Genomic DNA, 22,077 nt, shown 5'->3' with positions numbered 1-22,077 from the left:
AGGCCGTCACGCCTCTCCCCACCCCACGTGGCCCGGAGGGAGGCCGGTCACGGCCGCTCTGCGCTCCGGCCCCAACTCTGTTCTCCCGCCTCCTGCAGCCGCCCACCTTGAAGAAAGCAGGCCCTTGCTGGCCTCTGCCCAGCAGGCCCTTCCGCCTGACCTATCTCAAAGCGCCAGAGTCTCCTCCTCCTGGAAGCCTCCCTGGATCTCTTCTCCCAACAGGGTTGCACGTGCCTTGCTCATGTGCCCCCAGAGCCCCCTGCATTCACTTGTCTCTCCCCTCAGATTGGGTCTAACGCAAAGTCTCGGGTACTGCTGTGGCCTCAGCGCCTAGTACCAGGTCTGGAATATTGTCCATGCAATAACAGGAAGGTGAGTGGGTGGAGGGATAGATAGATAAGGGATGGAGAAGTGGATGAACGGACAGATAGATGGTGGGTGGACGAGTAGGTGGACGGATAGGTGGGTGGGTGGTGCGTGGTGGGTGGGCAGGTGGATGGAGCGGGGGTTGGTGGATGAGTAGTAGATGGACATGCAGGTGAGTGCACGTGCAGGTGGACGGACGGATGGTGGATAACTGGGTGGGGTGGTAGGTATGACCTGGACTGCTGTCCCCTCTGGGTAGAACCTCAAGTCCCAACCCCGTTCGAGTCATCTTGGTGGGTCTCGTATGAGCCAAGTCTGTCTGGTGACAGAAAGCCACCGCTCTTGTTGTCACACAGAATAAGGCTGGAAGGGTAATGAGATCTCCGTGGGTGGCCGGGAACGGGGACTCCTGGGGAGGCGAGAGGCAGGGAAAGCATCGCTCACCTTTTAGCAGGCACAGCCTGGCCAGGACGCCTGGGCAGCCACGCCGCAAGGACTCCACCTGTCCCTTCACCTTGTGACTCGGTCAGGAGTCAACACCCAGAGCCAGGGAGAGTCTGCTGGCCAAGGTCTGGGTTGTACACACGCCCTGGCTGCCAGCAAGGCTGAGCCCAGGACTTCCATGAGGGCCAGAGACCACCAGCTGTGGGGGTCCTCCCTCAGCCAAGAATCGTGCGTGTCCCGTGCCAGACTCCCGCAGAGAGCCCGCGCTCGGGCGGGTCTGCTGGGAGGCCAGCTGCCCATGAGAGACCCCAGCATGCCGATTTGCATCTCCCCACCTAGAGGGGCCCCTGGTGGTCCGAGCCGGGACCCACCCTCCTGGAAACACCCACAGAGCCTGCGTCGAGGGACTTGATGCACTCCCTTGCTTGCCCACCAGTCGAATGGTCAGTACATCCCAGGATCTCGGGCAACTGGACGTTGGTGGAGATGGGCTGAGGGTGGTGTCCAGCCTGTTGGTTGGCAGTGGTGTCACCTCGGCTAGCACCCCACCTACATGACAAAACCTCGCAGAACCTGAGGGGGATGCGGAGGAAGACCACCTGCTCCCAGGCTCCCAGAATTCTCTTTGGGAAGGGTGGGGGTAGCCCCTGGCCGAGGTGGGGGCAGGGCAGGGGCCATGTGACGCTGAGCTGGATTTTCGGTAATTAGGGAGGCTGTCGCTAAGGCCTCCAGTTGTCCGCTGTCCAGAGGGCCCGTTCGGCTGCACCATCAGGGAAGCGCTCAGTCTGAGAGACAAAATTCAACCTCAAGCAGGGGGGACATGGCCGGGGTGGCCCCTCGGCCCTCCCCAGGGAACACGGGCGCCACGTCCGAAGGGGGCACTCTCCCTGTTTCAGAGGCAAGGTCGGCTCAGGCCCACGGGGGCGCAGTCACTGGAGGTGGCCAAGGGCGGAAGCCCCTAGGGAGGGATGTCCTCCAGCCAGGCCATACACTCGGCAGAGTGGCAGCTCTGCAGAGCTGGCCCCAAGCGGAGCCTCGCGGACAAAGACCAGGTAAGGACATCGATCAGCCGCCCGGTCACATTTCCTGCTCTGAAAGGTCCTGTAAAACACGGGAGAAAATTGACCTGTCAGGGGGATAGATGGCAGCGATAGTGGCCGCCAGCCCGGGGCCAGGTCCCCTCCGCCCACGGGGTCTCACCGGCGTTGGGTGCCCCCGCCTGCCAGAGGCTGGGCTCCTGGAGCCGGGGCCGCCCCGGAGCAGAAGCCAGGCAAGGGGAGAGGTGGCATGTCTACCAGGCCTCCTTGGGGGGCCAACTCCTCAGCCCCACCCCCCGCACGGCCGGCCGAGGCCCAGCCGCCGAGCCGTCAGCCTATAAAACGGATGGAGACCAGAGACGGCGTCAGCAGAGCTAGGGCACCTTTCAAAAATGTAATTTCTTTTTATTTCCCCCACTCCGGCCCCCTCCTCCCTCCACACTGTAACCTCCCAGTCACCCCTCTGCCTTCCTGCGGCAGGAGCTGGCGGCGACCTTGGGGCCTAGACCTTGGTGTGGGGCCTTCAAGGACGCCGGCCTCACCATGAGGGGCTCTGAGCTGAGCTGGGAAGGGCACAGTGGGCGGGGCCAGGCGCCATCTGCCACGTCGACCACCACCTGCAACTCCCTCTGCAACTCCCTCCGGCCCAGACGGCCTGGGCACGTCCCCCGGGACCCCGCAGCTGCCCGGCCCTAGGGCCTGCTCCTCGGGACAGCGGGGGCACCAGCCCGGCCTCTGCTCAGTCGGCCTCCCTCAGCCCGACCCCTAGCATGCGCTCTGTGGCTCCTGAGGACACCAGGGCTCACCCAGCCTTGGCCCGCCCATCTGGCCCCTCCAGCCACTGGGCCAGAAGCTTGTGCCCTTTGGGGGGCGGAGCAGCCTGTAGTTCCTTGAGATTTTGGGAAATGGAAGAGGGGCCCGGCCTGGGGCACCGCAGCCCCTGTGGGCCAGGGAGAGGCGCTGGCCAAGACGGGGCTGGAAAAGGCACGACCGGCCCGTCCTCCAGGAGCCAAGCGCCCACGAGCGCGGGAGGAGTGACGGGAGCCGGTGTGGCCCTCAGCCAGGTGTCAGGGCAGGATGAGCTGCCCTCAGCATGGGGCTCAGGGCCCCAGGGGCGAGGCGGTCACACGGGTGGGGGGCCAAGCGGGGCCTCTGAGCAGTGGTTCCCTCCAGGCCCCTAGAGGGCTGACCAGCATGGAGGATGGACCGTGGGGGGCAGGGCAGGAAGGGGATGCAGAGCTGGGGAGGTACCAGAGACAGAGAGACGAAGACCGGGCAGAGCACCCCGGCCCGTCATGCCCGCCTTCCCTGGGGAAGACATCATGCTGCCTGGCCCCGGCCAGCTTCTCCCAGTCCCACAGGTAGGCAGAGGTGACTTCCTGGGGACCAGAACTGGCTGAGAGCAGGGACCCCAGGAAGCCAGTCCTCAGGGCTCGCCCTGAGGGGCCGCAGGCGGATGAGGGTCTGCCCGGACCAGTGCCTGGGAGCGGCGATGCCACAGCAGTCGGTTTCGGGGACAAACGTGATGCCACAGCAGTCGGTTTTGGGGACAAACGCAGCTCCACTTCCTTCCTGCATCCCTCAGCTGAGACGGGGACAGAGGGGCTGAGAACAGGGGACGTGGCCCCGAATTCCGGCCTCTCTCTGGGCGCTGGCCCTGGGGCCCCCTGGCTGCCCCGGCACAGCTGGCCCTGGGGAGTCGCCCTCAGGTCTGACCCTGAGCGGCCGGGCCCTGCCCTTCTCCTTCGTGGAACAATGGTTCTTTGAGCACCGGGCGAGAGGCCACTCGCTGGCAGACAGGCTGGCCGGAGGCCTGTGGCCGGCGTGTGACCTGACCATGAGCAGGCGGACGACTGACCAGGCACGAGGGAGCAGTTCCTGTCCCCAGGGAGGTGGGGCCCCTACGCCCCGAGACCACTCGGGGATGGAGGGCAGCTAGGAAGGGCTGGGCTTGGCCCCACCCTCAGGGCTCGGGGGGCTGCAGGGGCTCCCTGAGGGTCGGAGGGCCAGGGAGCCCCTGCAGCTCCTTCCCAGCACCCGAGCAGCCCATCGCCCCCCGGTCTCCCAGGCTGAGGCCTCTGGACCCCGCCACTGCCCAGCTCTCTGCCTGCTCAGCCCCCAGCAGCCTTTCCAAAGCCGGCCCACCCACCGAGGCGGCCTCCGCCCTGCGGCTTCCTCTCCCGTCTCCCAGCCTTGCACCTGCTCTCCCACCAGGGATTCTGTCCCCTGCTGCCAAAGCCCCAAGCGGGGGTGACGACACATTCCCAAGCAGCACCCCCATTTGCCTGTGCGCACACTTCTGGGGCCAGGGGCACCCACTGCCCAGCCTCAGGCTCCCGGGAGCGTGGGGGGCAGGCAGTGGGGTTTGCAGTGGATCCTGCTCTCAGGGGTGCACGCACACGCGCGTGCATATACGTGTGTACACACCCACTTGCACACATGCACGTGAATGTGTGTGCGCACACCCACACGCACACACGCACACATGCGTGTGCACACACGGTCCTCCCCACTCCTCGTGTCTCAGGCACCGGGCTCTCCAGCTGGAGCTGAGGGCCGGAGGGGGTGGGGCTTGTTTTTCAGCTGCATCTGCACAGCAGGTTCGGGGTGCTTGTGGGGTAACAGCAGCTGTGAGGGGCTAGTGTTCACACAAGGACCCCACAGCGCCGTCCCCCCCTGGGTGGCCCTGCAGCAGGCAGCCTCTCTCCGGTCAGAGGGGACCCCTCTCTGCCTTCACATCCTTCTCCCCCTCCCTCATTTCCGCTCCCCCCACAGCCCCCGGGAGCCTGCGAGCCAGTCTCTCCAGCCTGCCCACCTGGTCCTGTCCTGGGCCTGTGCTGAGCAGACCCCGTGGGGCCTGGCCGTGGCGAGCCAAACGGCAGAGGGGGCAAGTTCTTTATCGTTCGTTTAACCCCTCACCGCGCCAGTGCTGGAGGGGCCCCAGCCGTGCCTGAGTCGCCCCCAGCCCCACTGCTCGCCCTGAATCTCCATCCCTCCATTTGTCCACAAATGGCTGGTTTTATATTCTCTGGCCAGCGACCTGGCCCAGTGACGCTGGCCGTTCTGCCCAGCAACACCCCCTGTGACCACCCCTGGGCACCCCAGCCCTTCCTACCTTCACCTTCCCCTGAGGTTCCTGACATTCAGGGCTGGCTCCCGGTGGCCCAGGCGCAGACTTATTAAGTAGGGCAGGCTGCGGCTCCCCGGGGCCCGGCTGACAGAAAAGCAGGTTACAGCCACAGAGCCTCAGGGCTGGCGGGTTCTTACGAGCCAGCAGGAAACGCGGGTGGCCGCTCCGGCAGGGCACGCAGGACTTCCGGGGCCTGCCCAGCCCCCCGGGCACACCCAGAGGCCATCAGGATGGAACAGTTGCCCCGAGTGCTCTAGGACCCTCCCGTCCAGGGACACCGCACCCGCCGAGGGGCGAAGAGGAGGTGCCGACATATCCCCAAAGACTCCCCAGTTTCGGTCGTGTGGGTTTTTTTAAATATAACTTTAGTTTTCCTTTTATCCCAAAAGTTAAGTTTTCTGATTCTAACGAGACAAATGGAAAACTCGGGAAGACAGCGAGGTTAGGTGCCCACCTGTGATCGGCACAGGCAGAGCCACCTGAGGGGGCGCAGAGCACTGAACCAGCCAGGCGGGGGGGAGGGCACAGGGCCCCTGGGGCCGGGGAATCAGGAGGCCAGGCGGTCGCCCGGCTGCTCCTGGTCCAGCCACGTGGGGGAGCCGTGGTCGCTGGAGCTCGCCCTCCCCAGACTCATCGGCCAGGGTCCCCCTGGACTGCAGGCCCCCCGAGAAGCCGGGCAGGACCGGAGGCTCCCTCTTCCCAAACACACCTCTCTCTCCTGCAAAATAATTTAATGCATCTTAATGGCTTGAACTTGATGTAAAAATTACGGGCGTGGGGGTGGGGTGGGGTGGGGGGCCCTCAGTAAGAAATCCTTTTGAAAATATAATTGAGTTAATGGAGCCATAACTGTGTCTCATTTTGGGGGTAATTGGCCTGCTTTTTGTCACTTGTCCATTTACATACTCCTGTTTTCTTTTTGCTATTGATTTTTTCTTTATAAAGTGGGCCACTTTACTGCAATTTTTAAAGCCCCAGTGATGAATAAAAACCTCATCTTCCCACTCATTAAGACGCAGGAATTAGCTGGGCTCAGGGCCCCCAGTCAATTTGTGTTACAATCCTGGGCTGCACGGTTTGGCTGAGGCAGGGAGCAGGGGGGGCTGCCTGCCGAGGGCGAGAGGTTCCGAGGCAGCCAGAGGGGCCGAGCCCATTCCCTAGGGTGGGTCCTGGGCAAGGGGCGTCTTCGGACGGGTCCACCCCCAGGAGAAGGAAGGAGAAGCCACCTAGCACTCTTGCCTGGGATCAGGGTCTCCTAGACCTGGGGTCCCCAATCCCCCGGGCCGCGGCCCGGTACCAGTCTGTGGCCTGTTAGGAACCGGGTCACACGGCAGAAGGTGAGCGGCAGGCGAGCAGCGAAGCTCCATCTGGACCTGCAGCCGCTCCCCAGCACCGGCATCGCCGCCTCGGCTCCGCCTCAGACCACCGGGCCTTAGACTCTCGCAGGAGCGCCAGTCCCCGGAACCAAAAATGATGGGGACCGCTGTACTAGACTGTGCCCCTCCCCCTCACCGTCTTCCTCCCCTGCCGAAGGCCCTGGGTCCCTCTTCCTGCACCTGCCTCCTTATGGCTGTAACTCGGAGGTCCCATCCACCTGCCTTTGGCTGCAGACCAAGGTCACATTTCCTTGAGAAAACATTTGTCTAATTATAAAATCCACACACACGCCAAGCGAATGAATTCAATGGGACAAAGGGGTGGACGGTCGCGCCTCCCCTGCACCCCGACCTCCAGAGGCACCGGCTGCGACCGGCTGGCTCCCTGCCACCTGCGCCTCGCCATGGTGTCGCTCACTCTCAGACATCTTCCAGGGCAGTGCACGGGGGGCCCCTGATCACGTCTTCTGACTTCACAGCACACTCCCTGGCACGACCATCATGGTGCATTTAGGGCGACCAGCCTTCGGGGTTTGTGGGGCCGGGGTTTCCCGGGACACGGGACTCCCGGGCCAACGGGGACGGTCGGTGAGTTGATGCGAGCTGGCCGGTGTCCTGCTGTTGGGCGCCTAGGTTGCTTCTAGTTTCTCAGCATGACAGACGTCGCCGCAGAGGACACCTCTTCACGTTCAAGTGGATCTGGACGATAAACTCCCTAGAAGAGGAACTGATGGGCGAAAAGACGAACGTATTTCAAATTTCGATTGCCACGGCCGGGCAAGAGCTGCCAGCACCCCGCCAAGGTCCGTTTCCCGGCGTCCTTGGCAAAGCAGGAGCTTGTCAATCATTTTGGTCTTTGACATCTGATTGATGACAGAGTGTCCTGCAGGATTTTTCTTTTAATCAGCTTTAAGATGTGACTTACATACAATAAAACACCCACTCTGAGTGCGTAGTTCGAGGGGTTTCGGCAAACGTACACAGGCAGGTAACTGCCACCACAGTCGGGGTGCCGAACCTCCCCGGCGCCCCTGGGAAGTCCCTTTGCCATCAGCTCCCCGCCCCATCTCAACCCCGGGCGACCACGGACCGCTCTCGGTCACTGCACACCGTTTCGACTTTCCTGGAGGTTCACACCCAGGGAATCGCACAGAATGTCCTGGCTTCGTCGCTCAGCACGGGTGTCTGAGACGCGTCTGGGAGGTCGTGTGCATCAAGAGCTCTTTCTTCTTTACGGCCGCGTGCTGTCTGTGGACGGCGTCACTTGTGCTCGGACTTCTGGGCTGTTCCGGTCTGGGGCTGCTTACGAATACTGGAGTGCAAGGCTGTATGTGAGCGTGTGTGTTCATCAACCCCGGGGAAATGCGGGGAGTGACCGGCTGGGTCACAGATGGCGCTGCCCCGTCTCACGGTCCTGCCGCGGTGGAGGGCGCCAGCCCCGCCACGTCCTCGCCGTTCTCACGGGCACCTGGCTCTGCCCACCTTTCTCGCCCAGTCGCCGGGAAGAGTATAGCGGTAACTCCGTGGTTTTAACTTGCATTTCCTCGATCACTCTGCCGCCTTGGGACGTTCGTTAAAAACGATGATCTTATCGTGAAGTTTCAAACATTTTGTGTAATAAATTTCTGTTTGTGGTTTTGGGGTTTCATCACAGTTTTCTTTTGTACTCCAATCGTGATGGCTTTGGTCCCCAGAAATTGGCTCCTGAGGCTGATCCCCGCTTAGTTTTTAGGCATTTTCAAAGAGATGGATCCCACACCGAGGCTCACAAGCCCCCATGACCCCTCCCCTCCGGCCACTTATGGGAAAGGCATATAGAAACCGATATTTCTGCCCACCTGGGCCACTGACGCCCACGCCAAGGGTCTTGTGCTGCCATCTGGGCAGCTCTGCCTGCTCTGACTCTCACGCCTCTGACCACAGGGCTCGCCCCTAGGTCGAGGTGCCTGGGAGTTACGAAGGTGAGCTGCAGGCCGGCACCCGGGCAATGAGCCCACGTGCACAAGGGGCCCAGGACACAAGGAGCCCAGGGCGAGGGAGCTGGATGCAGGGGAGGGGCCGAGGCTGCCCAGCAGGAAGATGGAGTGAGGTCCCCACCGTGTCAGTCCTGACCAGTGAGCCAAAGCCGTCTGTCCCACCAACCCCAGATCCACTCCCGCTGCTTCCTGGCACAGGGCTACGTTTCCCAGCACCCCTTGTCACCACGGTCACCTCCCGCCTAACTTTTGGACAAGGATATGCGTGGAAATGGTGGGAAAAGAGACAATGAGACCCCCTCAGGAAGTTGCCAGACTGTCTGGACCCCCGGTGAGATGGAGCCCACCCCGGCTGCTGGCTGAGGGTTGGGCCATGCCACAGGGCCTCTACCTGGAGGGGGGGTGGGGCAGAGAGACCTGCAGCTGCTCCAACGAAAAGGGTTTGTAGATGCACCTTGCCACCGAGGAGGAGGGCTCTAGGGGGTGCAGGGCAAGGCCAGCATGGGGGTGAGGTTAGGCTGCAGGAAGCGAGCAAGGTGTCAGCAAAGGAGGTCGGGGTACCTTCTCCCTCAGCCCAGGGCGTGAAAACAGCCCTTGTGCACAGTTAGGAAGGGCTCAAGGGTCGGATGTGCCGCTGGGTCTTTCCCCAAACCCCGAAGGCCCACCCTGTGGGGCCCCCGGGGCTCCCCGGATGGGCATCGGGTCCCCATGATGCCAGGCCTCCTCCTCGTCTTCCTCAAACCCACCCGGAGGTGCTATTATCAGGCCTATTAACGTTAGAGGAAATCAAGGCCCACGGCAGTGGAGAGCCAGCACCCCCCCCCAGGATGCCGGGACTCCCCACTGCGGCCCTCACGCCCTGCCCTGGTGCTGGTCCAGCTCTGCACCCCCACCCTGAAGCGGTGGGGTTCGGGCCCCGGCGTCAGTATTCATTTCTCTAACATCTCGACTACGTTTCAATTTCCCCCGTCCCGGCTTCTGTTTTAACAAAAATACATATGTTTTTCAGGCGGGGTCGTTGGAGCCCTGCGGGTCCCCAGCGGGGTCCGGAAAAGACTCCCCTTGCCAGCTCCTTCCAGGGGCTTGCCTTCCTCAGCTCTCACACCTGAGCAGGCACCGGATCTCCCCCCCGCCCCCGCCCAGGTGCTTCTGGCTAAGCGGGTCGCGGTGGCCCCCCACTGCAATCTGGCCAGCGCCCAGGTGCTGGTGGGGCCACACCAGGACCGAAGCCCCAGGCCAGTCCTCCGCGAGCCCCAGCAGCCTGCCCACAGCCTCTCTTCACTTCCGCTGGGGCAGGGGGTCTCCTCCGGCGCGACTCTCAGAAATTCGAAAACCCCCAAGCGGAAAGGGAGGCCTGCGCCTGGGCAAGGGGCGGACGGGGCTGGCGCAGGTCAGGCCCTGGGCCAGGCGCTCGGGCCACACGGAGGGGCATCCCAGGCTGCCCCACCGCACCCTGCGCCCTCTGCTGGGGGCCCGGGTCCCACCGAGGGGAAGGCCGACGGACCCCCCGTCACGTGACCTCACGTAGCCTGCTCTAATTGGCCAGCCTGGGCCATGCGCCCGCCCCTGACTGGAGCAGCCACCGTGATTGACAGCCTGACTGGGGGAAGGACTGGTGATGGGAGCGGCCACAGCGCCCCTTTTTAATCAGAAGGAAGCTAGTGCTTCGGCCCTTGCATACCAGGCCGGCAAGCCTCCCTCTCCGCTCTGCACGACGGCGTCCTAGGTGGTGGACTGAGGGCCGAGCTGGCCACCACGGCGGTCACTAGGTCCCCAAGAAGGCCTGGGATGTGAGGCCTGAGCACGTGGCTGGGCCCCACCCAGGCCTGTCCCAGAGTCCTTTGGGCCAGGGCCATTTCCTAAAGTGTGTCCTGAGCTACTCTGAAGGTAGGGAGGGTCTGGGCCCCTGATGCTGCCCCCAGGAGGTACCAGACCTGCACTGCCCCGCCACTCCCCCAACCCCCGCAAGTCCCCAGACTCCACGTGGACTTGGGTAACACCGGGGCCGACAATCCCGAAGCCCCGTCCAGGCTGCTGCTGGCTGTGTCTGGGGTGGGGCAGGTCTCGGGTGCCATTCTGGACCCCCTCCTGCTGAGGCCTTGTCAACTACCCCCTTCGTGGACCTGGGCCTGGTCCTTTGCAGGATGGACCCTGCTCCTCAGCTGAGAGGGGGTGACCTGGCATCACACCAATCTACTCATGATGTGGTACTGGGGGGGGCGGGACCGGGGACCCCCGCCCAGCAGCTAGGCCAACCTGAGCTTGGCTGTTTCCTCCCACTCGGGTCCCTGGGCTTGGCCCCCCCTCCTAGAATCTACAGTCTGGGGGTTCTGCTGACCGGGGCAGTCTAGGGGGTAGGCATAATGTTGGGGGGTAAGGGAAAGGTGGCCACCCCACCCAGCAGTCCCACTGCGGCTCCAGGCTCCCCTTCCCCACCTGTCCCTGGGGAAGTCTCCCAGCAGCTGTTTTCTAGAACAACTGGAGGCTGAGGTCAGCGGGAGGCCGGGAGGAGCGCCCCCTCCAGCAGGAGGCCCGACCCCCTTGGCTTTGAGGTGCTGGGGCTGAGGAGGGTGGGGTGGCCCGGCCAGCCCCGGAGCGCAGAGGGTACAGAGCACAGCGCTGCGGCGAGCCGCCAGCGGCTCAAACAATGTGGTTTCAATCTAATTGTCCCAAAATATTGTTACAACACAAACCACGTGCCACCCGCTCACCTGCAACTAATCAGCGGCAAAGCTACTGAATAAACCGGCCCCACACCCGTGGGGCCCGCGGCCCGGCCGCAGACCCAGAGCCCGGCACGGCCATCGCCGCCCGGCCATTTCCTGTGGGGGCACCCGCGGGGGCTCCTCCTTTCTGCGACCCCCACCTCGCTCTGAGAGGCAGAGCTGGACGGCGCCAGGCCCTCACATCACCGTCTGCCCAGGTCCCTGAGGGTCGACTGGGGTGCTGGGGCCATACCGGGGCCAAAGCCAGGTCGGCCGAGGTCTGCCCCGGGCTCAGGGCCCAGGGCCCAGGGAGTCCCCAGTGTCCTCTCTCCACCCTGCCTATCCCACCCTGAGGCTGTGGCCCGGGCCGGGCCGGGGATGGGGGGCGTCTTCACTTTGGGAAGTATTTGCATGCCCACAGCAACGACAGCACAACAGCCTCGCAGCCACCATGGCCTTTTGGTAAATGACTTGAGTGATTCCTCCAGCACTGAAGTGAGCTACCAGTGTCCCCCATTTAGCTCACCGGGAGACTGACACTCACAGAGGACCCCTGGCATGCCTGGGCCCGTTGCTGGTGGGCTGGGACATCCAAGGCCTGGTTCCTCTCGGGGTCCACCTTGTACACTGCTGGCAGGTTGGACCAGACACGGGCCGTCTTGGCAGCCCTACAACCCGAGCCCGGAGCTCCAGGGGAGGGGACAAAGCAGACCACGAGCGCTGGAGTAGTGGGCGGTTCAGACCCCTTCTCTAGAGCCCGGAAGGCCCTCACGGTGGCCCTTGAGCTTGGCCCTGAGGGCAAATAATGTCCATGGGCAGAAAAGATGCTGTGCCAGTGGACTCCTTTTCCCAAATAAGGTCACCTTCACAGCTTTCAGAGGACGTGTATGTTTTCAAGGGGGAAGTACCATCCCACCCAGTAGGTACTGACAGCCTCACCTGTAAGCACCCTTGAGATCATATTCTCTATTAGCTGCCATGCGAATGGCTTTTCCACACTCACTTTCACAGCGTTTCTGGAGTGTGGATGTTATGATCCTACTTTGCAGATAAGGAAAGAGAAGCTCAGAGATGCCGAGCGGCCGCCCCGAGTGCGACAGCTCGGAGACAGTGGAGAAGGCCTGCGCTCTGCCTGTAGGACTCAGCACTGCTCTGTGACGGCGTAAAGCCTGCCAAGTGACAACAGAGGCCGTGGGACAGCAGACGCTGAATAACAGGCATCAGATGTCCCGCAAGGGGGAGCAGCATCCTGGAGCCTGCGCCTCGTGTCTGCATGGGGAGAAAATTATTCCTTGCGCAGCTTCTGTGGGGCGATTCCGTGCCGACTCAGCGGCCCAGAAAGCTGGCAGGTGTACCCAAAGCCACATAGCTGGCAGTGGCAGAACGAGGTTCTAACTCAGGCTCACGCACCCTGCTGTAGCCCAAGTCCAAGGTCGGCCCCAAGCGGGTTTTTGGGGCGGGGGTGGATGATAGAGAAGACACCAGGGCAGACAGAGGAGAGGCTGAGGCAGCCCCTGGAACCAGGCAAAGAGGACGGTGGCCGCCTGGCGGTTACTCCTGCAGAAACCCGCAGGTGACCCCAAACCTCGTTTGTGCCGATGGTCTCTCCTCCCCATCCATCTTTGAATAAGAAGCAAAGTGGAAGGAATTGCTTTTTGTCTCCTGCTAAGCGGGGGACTGACTGCCAGGCATGGGAGAAGGAGGTGGGCTGGGGACCCCGCCCCTCAGAGGGATGGAGTGGGGAGGGGGAGGACCCAGGGGGCCCCCACACATCCCTCCAGGGGCGCTTTCCTTTTTATTGTGTTAAAATATACATAACATAAAATTAGCGATTTTCACCATTTTTAAGTGTACAGTGCAGTGGCTTCAGTACATTTGCGACGTTGTGCAGCCTCACCGTCCAAACAGGAACTCTGTCCTCACTGCGCAGTAATTCCCCGCTCCGTCCCAGGGCCCCTGCTAACCTCTACCCACTTTCCGTCTCTATGAATTTGCCCGTTCTGGATATTTCACAAAAGCGGAATCAGACAATACTTGTCCTTTTCTGTCTGGATTCTTCCACGGAGCATAGCGTCTTCAAGACAGCCACGTGTCAGAATGTCATTCCTTTTCCATGTCTGAATAATACTCCGGCGAACGGACAGACCACACCCGATTTACCCACCCGCCCGTCGACGGGCAGTGCTGCCGTGCGCACAGGTGTGCAAACGTCTGTTCGAGTCCCCACTTTCGGTCCGTCCCAGTCTGTCCCCACGAGTGGAGCTGCTGGGTCTTACGGTCCTTCCATGTCTGACTCTCTGAGGAACCGCCAAATCCTCCTTTGAAAAAGGAAGAGTTCCTGTCTCCGTTCCTCTCCCGGTCCAGACGCCACTGCAGGTGGGCAAGGTGTCCTCGAAGGCCACCCGCCCAGGACGCTGGCCAGCGGCAGGGGGGCCCTGAGCAGCCTGGGAGCCTGCAGGTGCTTCGACCTGCCTGGCGGCCTCGGAGTCTGGGCCAGGCTGGTGCTCCGAGTCTCAGCCTCGACCCCTCCCGGCTGCTGCGGGGCCCGGCTCTGCGCCTCACCTGTCGAAGGTGGAGGAGACAGCGCGTACCTGTGAGGAAGCTCTGGGTGCAGGAGCAGGTACAGCACGGAGCCCAGCGCTGGCATCGTGAGTGCAGCGATGTCGGCCCTCCGGCGGGGAAGGGCCAGAGGGGCCTGTCTGTCCCAGGCCACTCTGCACATGACCCTGGTGTCTCAGGGACTCTATGGACACTCTGTCCAGCTCACTTTCTCCCTCTAAACTCCTCCCAAGGGCAGGGCAGGGCAGGGCCGGCCCGAGGCCTGAGTTCACAGCCCTATGGGAAGAGGACATGGGGGAAAGGGGGGCGCAGAGAGGGCCGGGGCCCCCTCCGTTCGTCTCGTGGCTGAGTGTGGGCGCAGCTCACTCATCCGCCCCAGGATAGTGGGGGGCAGGGCTCCTGCTTTGAGGGCTCGGGGGGCTGGTCAGCCAGCGAGGCTGGGAGGCCGCGTGTAGCATGTGTTCTCTCCAGCCAGGGGACGCCCCCCGCATGTCACCCTCACCTGCACTTTTCCTGAGGGGCCACAGTGGCCCTTTCCTGGTCCAGCCATAGACGGGGGCCTTGGGCCTGGGGTCCACTGCCTCGCCCCACGCAGGGAGGAAGAGGTGCTTGCAATGGCGGGCTCAGAGGTGAGGGGTCCAGCACAGATGGGTGAGTCCAGGGGAGGGTGGGCAGGTGTGCTCACGGTGTCCCGGCCTCACACACTGTTCCCAGGCCGAGGGGGCCTCAGGCTGCTTGCGAGGCTGCTTCTGGGGTTCCCGGCCTGTCGAAGGGGGTCTGAGGCTCTGGACTGGACTCGAGGCCATGGCCTTCTGCTCAGGGGCCACCCTCGGGAGGGCCCCCCGCCACGGCCCCCACTTCGACCCGACCCCCTCTGAGCTCTGCCGTTCCGAAGGAGGGGTTGGCCGCCCCCCCGCCCGGCGTGCCTGACGTGATCCACAGATGGCCCGACGAAGTTTTCTAAACGCATGATTTCTTTTAGCATGTGTTAGAAAAACAAAACCAACACATCGAGCCTGCGATTTCACAGATATTAACGCTTGGACGGGATCAGGTGGAAGAAGCCATGGAATTACAGACGCGGCTGAGTAAACGGTGGGCGGGGCCTGGGGCCCATCGGCCCCGCACTGACTCAAGATTGGGAAGTGACCCCCCCAAACTGCTTTCCCACCATGCAGCGGCCTGGGGGGCCCTGGGCCACTGACCCGGCTGGAGGAAGGAGGGTGCTGAGTGGGTGGGAGCTGAACAGCCCCCCAGGCCCAGTGAGGGTGCTCCCAGCCCGGCCCCTTCCGCGGGTTTTTGCCTGTCTGACAGGGCCTGGTAAGGCCGGCAGGCCAGGCAGTGACTCATGCTGGCCGAGGCCCACTTGCCCTGCCCCCTGCCCCCTGGGCAGAGCGAGAAGCCTGACCAGGCTCCAGCCCAGATGGGAGGCCCCACCCAGGGCCCCCGCGGGACAGGTGTGGCCGGGCTACAGGCTCGCTCCCACGCCCACACAGGCCTCAGGGCAGGGCCTCTGAGCCTGACTTGGCTCGGTCCCCACGTTGACACAGCAGCTGCCTCTCCCCAGGCCCGGAACCCAGGACCCGGGCTGTCCTCCAAGGCGCTCGGCTCGGGGCTCTGAGCTGGGCGGGGTGGGGGTCACCTGCCTTGGCAGCAAGGCGGAAGAACTGGGGATCCCACTCTACTCTGCCTCTCATTAGCTCTGGGGCCTCTGGCGAGTTGGCCTCTCTGGGCCTCATTGTCTGTGTCTGGAAGGGTCACCTGCTCGACAAGCATTTACAGGTGACCGCTAGGGCCCCTGAGACTCCTCACTCTCACCTGGAGCAGAGGGGCAGGTACTCCGGGCCTGGGGCAGAGGTCAGGGTCAGTCCTAGCTCTTGCCTCTTCTCCCTGGTGGAGGGACCAGGACCCCTCAGGAGCAGGGCGAACTGGGGCCCGCCCAGGCGGGAGGGTTCCCGTCTTCTCCCTTCACCCTGGCACCATGCCGGCTCTGAGGATACCTGGGGAGGGCGGGGGGGCAGTCCCAGCAGCAGGAGGGGAGGCCTGCCCATTGCACGAGGACACCCAGCATCTCTGGAGCCGGCAGAGGCCCCACAAAGGAGCTGCTGCTACAGGGCAAGGCACAGATTTCTGGCAGAGCAAAGAGCCGAGGCTCCGGGCGGGACGGTGCAGCAGCCGGGGCCTCGTTAGGAGCAGGGAGAGGAGGGCCAGCGCCCGCCGGCGTTGGGTGTGGATGGGCCGTGTCCAGCACCAAGCCTCCCTGCCGGCCTCTCTCCTCAGCTAGGGGCCCCCACTCCTGTTCTTTGGGCTGAGGGTGACGCGGTGTTCGCAGTCCTGACGGGGGAGCCAAGACCCAGGCGAGGGGCTGGGCTCCATGTCTTCCCGCAGCCCGGCTGCCGCTCAAAGCCGACAGAGGTTTCAGCAGGTACAGGTGGGGCCTGGATTTACGGCAAGTGTCCGGGTTCCAGGCCCACCCATCACCTTCGGAGACGCACGGGTTCTTGTCCTGAGCCCGCTGACCACTGCTTAGGGACACTCAGGAACAGAAGTGCCCACTGGCTTAAGGGGACTGAGCAGAGCCTGGCGCTGTGGGCAAGGGGTGCCCAGGAGAGGACAAGGGAGAGAGAAGAGGGTGCCCCCCGCCCCCAGGAAGAGGCCCCAGGAGCGGCAGCCAGCAAGGTCAGCCCCATCCTCTGTAGGGGGTATCGGGGCCTGGGGAAGCCACCAGGCTGGATCTGGCCTCGGGCTATGATGTGAGCTGGAGGGCTGGGAGCAGGGCCTGAGCCACAGCCTGAGCCATGCGTGGCCTGTCCCAACCCCTAGTCCAGCGAAGGGCACCAGGAAGGCTTTCTGAGCTGTTGCCACATCCCTGCCTGGAGCTCCTGGGCCTCAGACAAAGCTGATGCAGAGAGCGAAGGAGCCAGGCCTGGGGGCTGTGCCCAGAGCCCCGGCCCCGCCCTCTCCACCCTCGGGAGGTCTCGGGACTTCCTGCTGGTGCTGAGGCCTCATTCACCAGTGCAGAAAGCGAATTAAAGGAGGGAGAAAGGTGAACCCCGAACCTCGGACCCCGAGCTGGCTCTTGGTCTGGGGCAGCCCTGGCGGGAGGCTGAGCAGCTCTGCACTGACTGGGATCTGTGGGCGGGGTGAGTAGAAGCCCCAGGCCTTGGCCACGCCATGACTCCAATGCCCCATGGGCCAGGAGACTGGCCGCCATCTGCCCTATGACAATGCAGGAGGCTCCGGGGGGTGCCCACTCCACAGCCGGCTGATCACGTCCTCCTCACAGGGACGGGACCCTTGTCCTCAGTGGCACCTGGCCGCCTGTGACAGAGAAGCCTGCCTGGAGCCATGGAGCGCCGGGCGTGCACGCTGTTCTGGGGGACGCAGCCAGCCAGGCAAGGCATCCAGGCTCTGTGGGCTGCTTCCTCCCCTGGGTCTGCGCTCGGCCAGCACGAGATGCGGTGCTCGCGGCCAGTATCCGGCCGGGAGTGAGCCCTCCACCAGCAGGAGCGCCCTTCGGCTCCTCTTGTAAGTGTGTGTGACCTCGGGGGACGACCCCGAGTCTGCCTCTGTGTAGCCAGAGACCTGGGGCCGGAGCTGGGGAGAAGAGGCTGGTCTGGGGCTGCTGCCGTGGGCCAGGCCCGGCTCCCCACCGCCCGGCTGGGGCCCGGGCTCGGTGTTTAACTCCCGCACCGCCACCTCTCACCTGTGAAGCGTGCCCTGTCACGACAGCACCTTTCTCACGAGTCCTGGGTGTCCGATGAGAGAGCACGCGCGGCCGTGTGCCATGGCCCCAGGCACCGTGAAACGGACCGTGGGCCGCTGTGCCCCCAGCCCTCCCGCGGAGCTTCTGCAGCCTGTTTCCGTACTTAAAAGTGGGTTAAAAACAGTGAACTCCTGGTGGCCGTGGGGACCCAGTGTGTTCATCCTGAGACAGGACTTCATAACGGCAGTCCCCTCTTTAAGCGCCTCCTGGTGAGGCCAGGACCTGCCCCCCCACGAAGGGTGCAAACAGCCAGCAGAACCCAGAGTGGGCCGGGGTGGGCGTGTTTCACACCTGCCTTCTGGATGCCCCTGGGTGCCCCTGGGGGGCCCAGAGCCAGTGGGGTGGGGTCTGGCCCCTGCCGGCCTGAAGGACGTCTTTTTAAAAGCATATACACATAAAACGAATTTGTGTCTATTAATTTCGTGCTCGGCAGCAATTTTAAGAAGATGCCATCAAACTTGCTGTCTCTCTCTACATTAAGTTGCTGAACCACGTGGGGGTCAGTTGCAGACACCAAGACACCTCACCCCAGAATACTTGGGTGGCTAACACCCAGGAAGGGTTTTCTGACATCGTCGCGCCCAGGAGATGCAGCTGGGCACGGCCCCTTAGGTCCCACGCTGTCCCTCGGCACCAACCCTGGCCACCCAGCATCTCGCACTGAAATCTTGTCACCCTCTTTAGGTTCCTGTCCTGTGAACAGACACCCCACTTTTCCTCTTTTTAACATCGCCCTTTCTAGGCGCCCACAGCGGTCCCTTCACAGACCGTCCTTGACTGGGGCTCCGCGACTCTTCCTTGTGGCCCTGTTTGGGTTAAGCCGGACAAGAGCATCACGTGGTGACGCTATGAGCCCCCCAGAGGAAACCAAGGCTCAAAGGGGTGGAGTGACAGCCACCACTGCTGGCTGGGCCCAGCCACGCCTGCCACTGTGGGTCTCTGACGGCTACAGTCTGCCCTCCCCTCCCCCACCCGGCCCGGACGGCAGGGCCCCCCTGGGAGTACATCTGTCACTTATGTGGACTTGAGGCTCCTTGAGGTGGTTCCTGCCTTTTGTTTCACCCCCTAACTGGCCCAGGGTGGGGGCATGGAGGTGGGGGAAAGACATGTCACCAATTTTCCGAGATCTGTGACGGAACCCCAAAGGCGGCGTGGCCGGAGGAGGAGGGAGCGGCCGGCTCAGCGCGGGGCCCTGAGCGCCTCTGGGAAGGCCTATGTCACTGTCTCCAGGTCTGTGCAGCTTGCAGCTCCTAAGCATCAGGTCGGGGTGTGCTCTGGGTGTCAGGGCCCCACAGGGCCACCCCAAGGGAGACCTGGGAGCACGCGTTGAAAGACCACGCGCAGAGGGGTGGGCAGGGCAGGGAGAGAAGGTGCTGCCGGGACCCAGCGGGAGGGGGTGCAGGGCGCACGGCAGAGCACACCTCCTCACCCCCTGCCCTCGGGTCCCCGACCTGCGCCTCTCCCCTCCCCAGCCCCACCTGCCCAGAAGCCAGAGGGCGAGGAGGCCACGTGACACGCAGGACGGGGTCAGCCCCGGTCAGCACAGCTTCCTCCTCCTTCTCCACCCCTTCCCTCCCCATGTCCCTGTGGCCTCAGGACGAAGCGGTTTGCAGTCCCTGGAGTGCCCAGGACCAGCGGTTTGAGCCAGCACAAGCCCACGAATCCTGAGGAGCGGTGAGTACTGCTTTGGGGAGACACAGGGTGGCTGAAGGGGCCGCTGCACCTGCCAGGTGGGTGGAAGGCCCGTCCAGGTGTGGCAGTCAGCCCGGAGCCCATGCCACCAGGACGCGCAGCCCCGTCTTCACCCCGTCTTCACCCCGTCTTCACCCCTCCGCCTCGATCATATCCGCGCCCCTCCCACTTCATTTGGTCACCTTTCACCAGCATGGAGATGCAGGCCGCACCCCAGGCCGCCTACATGGCCCCGCCCTGGCTAGGGGAAGGGTCTTTCTTGTGTCCCTTGTGGGCTTGGTCACTGCAGGGAAGAGGCCTGCAAGCCCCCTTACCCCTCCCCCAACACTTGCTTGTGCTGATCTCTAGTTCTCCAAGGAAAATTTCTGGGTGGGGCCAGTGAGGTCAGCTTAGCCACCAACAGGCAGCATGGGCCATCGGAGGGCCAAGGAAACCTATGTTTGTTCCTAGCAAAACCTCATCATCCGTCCGTCCGTCCGTCCGTCTGTCCATCCATCCATCCACCATCTGACAAGTCCAGTGAGGAGAGGCCCCACGCCTCACCCTTTGTCTTCCCGCGCTGACCCTGCAGCCCACCCAGGTCTCCTGCGGGCAGCTGGACCGCCTCGGGGGACTTGCTGGTCACACCTACACCTCCCAGGCCAGTGTCCAGGGAGGGGCCCGAGAACCCCTGCAGAGGTACTGACAGACCAGCTGCTGACTGTGGGAAGCCCGGCTGGGGACCGGACAGCGGGCACTGTGTCCCCCTTGCCCCCAGGGCTGCAGAGGCCTGAGCAGAGGCCAGCTTTGCCTGCACACCGATTCTCCATCCAGCCTAAGGGGACGAGGCCTGTGACCCCAGGGCCCCAGGATGATGGGGGTGCGGCTGTGCTTTCCAGGACAGGGGAGTCCGGGGGCACGGGCCCTAAGTGCAGACACACTCTGCCTTGGGTGGGCCAGCGAAATCATTGTCGCCTGTCCCCTAAAGGAGAGCTCCAAAGAGGGGCGGGCTACCCTGACCCCCCACCTCAGCCCCACAGCCCGGAGGCCTCCCCTTCCCTTGCCTCTCTTGTGAGGGGCTTTCCTGGTTTGAGACCCCAGCTGGGAGCAGCCCAGAGGACCCCATCAGACACAGGTCACACAGCAAGGGAGCCATGGTGGGGGGTACAGGGCTGGCTCGGACCCTTCCAAGGAGCCCTCACCCCTGCTGTGGCCACAGAGCTGCTGAACTGTGTGACCTCAGCCCGAAAGATCTTGCTCATGCTGGTGCTTTTCAGGGGTCCTCCTGCGCCCCGGCCCTCCCCCCAGCTGGCACCATCAGCAGCAACTGCAACGCCGGAAAACTATTAATTTCCATCCGTCAGGTTTACTTCTGGGAAAGTTGGCCAATTAACTCGGCAAGCTGGGGCGCCCAGAATAACGGGGGCTGCGGGAGACAGAGGCCTGGACGGCCCTGCCGGGGAGGGGGAGGGGGTTGGGCCGGTACCTCGGGAGCCTGGAGGGCCAGGACTGGGGAGCTAGGAGGCCGCCCCCAGCCCCGCCGGCCATGGCAGCCAACGGGTGGCACCCGGGCAACGTCGCCTCGTCCTGGTCCGCGCCCGCCCCCGCCCCCCGCTTCGGCGGCACCTGGTTGAAGAGTGCGTGCACGCACGTGTCGTGGGGGGTGTGTGTGACAGGACCGGGAACCCTGGCTCTGTGTCCATGCGTGGACTACGAGCTGACCGTCCAGCACAGGGTCTGCACAGCAGGGGCCGGCGGCCGAGATCCTGGGACCCCCGCGGGGTCGTCCTCCGGTTTGCAGGTGTCTTTTGCCCACTTTCTTTCCCTCTCGTGTGCGAAGCCAGGCCCCTCGCCCTCGACACTGGGTTCCAAACTCTCCCCAGGCCGCTGTCTGTCTCCAGGGCTGGATGTCTGCTGTCACCACCCTCGACCCTCGGCTGCCTCCGCCCCTCCATCTGTCCGGGCCTTCAGGCCTTGGCCTTGCAGGGGCTGTCCTGGTTAAACGGACAGCGTCCAGACAGGTCAGTGTGACCCTCCGGGGCTGCAGAAATGGGAACGAGATGCACACCCGAGGCCAGAAGCGGCCAGAGCCAAGGCGGGCCTGCCGCTGGGGTCTGCAGAGGCAGCGGGGCCTGCCTCTGGGCCTGAGGGGCGGTGAGGGGCTGCCACGCTGCCCGAGCAGTGGGGCGGCGCGGCCACTGTGCCCAAGGTCCCAGGCCCCTGGCTCAGGAATGCTTCCCCAGCCCACTCCACAGCAGCCAGCGACAGACCAGCAAGGCCGGGGGGGACTTTTCACCGCTTTTTAAAAGGCGGCCCAGAATGTTCATCTCCTGCCAGCCTGAGGCCACGGCCTGCTCCCCCCGCCCCCCAGCTTGCTCCCAGCTTCCTCTGCCTTTCCTGCCGTCCAGGTCTAGTCCACGCTGGCCATCCTCTATCCTTCCAAAAGGAGGGGCTTCGGCCCAACCCCCTCCAGTGATGCCCTGGCTGCCCCCAGCCAAACCCCAGAAGTCCTCAGAAACGTAAATTAAAATAAATTGCATTTTTAAATCGCAAATAGGGGCCATTTGATCGCTTTTACTGCGTAACAGCCGCTAATGAAGCACAGTCCCAGCCGCCGTAATTGCCTGGAGACTAAAGTTCAATTCCTGTCGCCCGCGCTGGCCGGGACAATGTGTCACATCCACGCACCTGGTGTAACACGAATGTAAATAAATTACGGACAGGACGAGGGGCTTCAGAGAAGGTCCCGAAGGCTCGTGGTGAGACTCCTGCCTCCTGAGTGATGGATGGGTTGGGGCCCCCTCCCCTCCTGACCAAGGAGGGTGTACTCAGGGAGGGCTGAGGCTGATACCCAGTCCGGGCACACACTGCCAGACCAGCCGGCCAGCCGGCCTATCTTCAGCCCCTCGTGGGCACAGCCAGGGCCACTTTCCTGGGCTTCTGGAACCACTAGGGGAGGGGGCCAGGAGGGCCAGCGTGGACTACGCCGGTGCCCACAGTATGCACTGGAGTCTGCAGGAGGCTGGGTCCTGTCTGGGGCTGGCAAC

The 22,077-nt window shown here is 63.6% G+C and overlaps 1 long non-coding RNA gene across 1 annotated transcript; it reads right to left on the bottom strand.

Annotated features, from left to right (window-relative positions):
• Positions 1 to 671: 671 nt before the first annotated feature.
• Positions 672 to 5,670, bottom strand: LOC112480051. Its single transcript, XR_003046480.1, has 2 exons — positions 4,963 to 5,670; positions 672 to 1,911 (listed from the first exon to the last, which is right to left on the bottom strand). It is a non-coding gene; the product is annotated as an uncharacterized LOC112480051 (long non-coding RNA).
• Between the last annotated feature and the right edge of the window lie 16,407 nt (positions 5,671 to 22,077).

The sequence above is a fragment of the Pteropus alecto genome, unplaced genomic scaffold (assembly GCF_000325575.1).
Source record: "Pteropus alecto unplaced genomic scaffold, ASM32557v1 scaffold134, whole genome shotgun sequence".
In the NCBI taxonomy this organism is placed as follows: Eukaryota; Metazoa; Chordata; class Mammalia; order Chiroptera; family Pteropodidae; genus Pteropus; species Pteropus alecto.
Note: the sequence above shows the minus strand (reverse complement) of the source record. Positions and strands in the feature narration are given on the sequence as shown.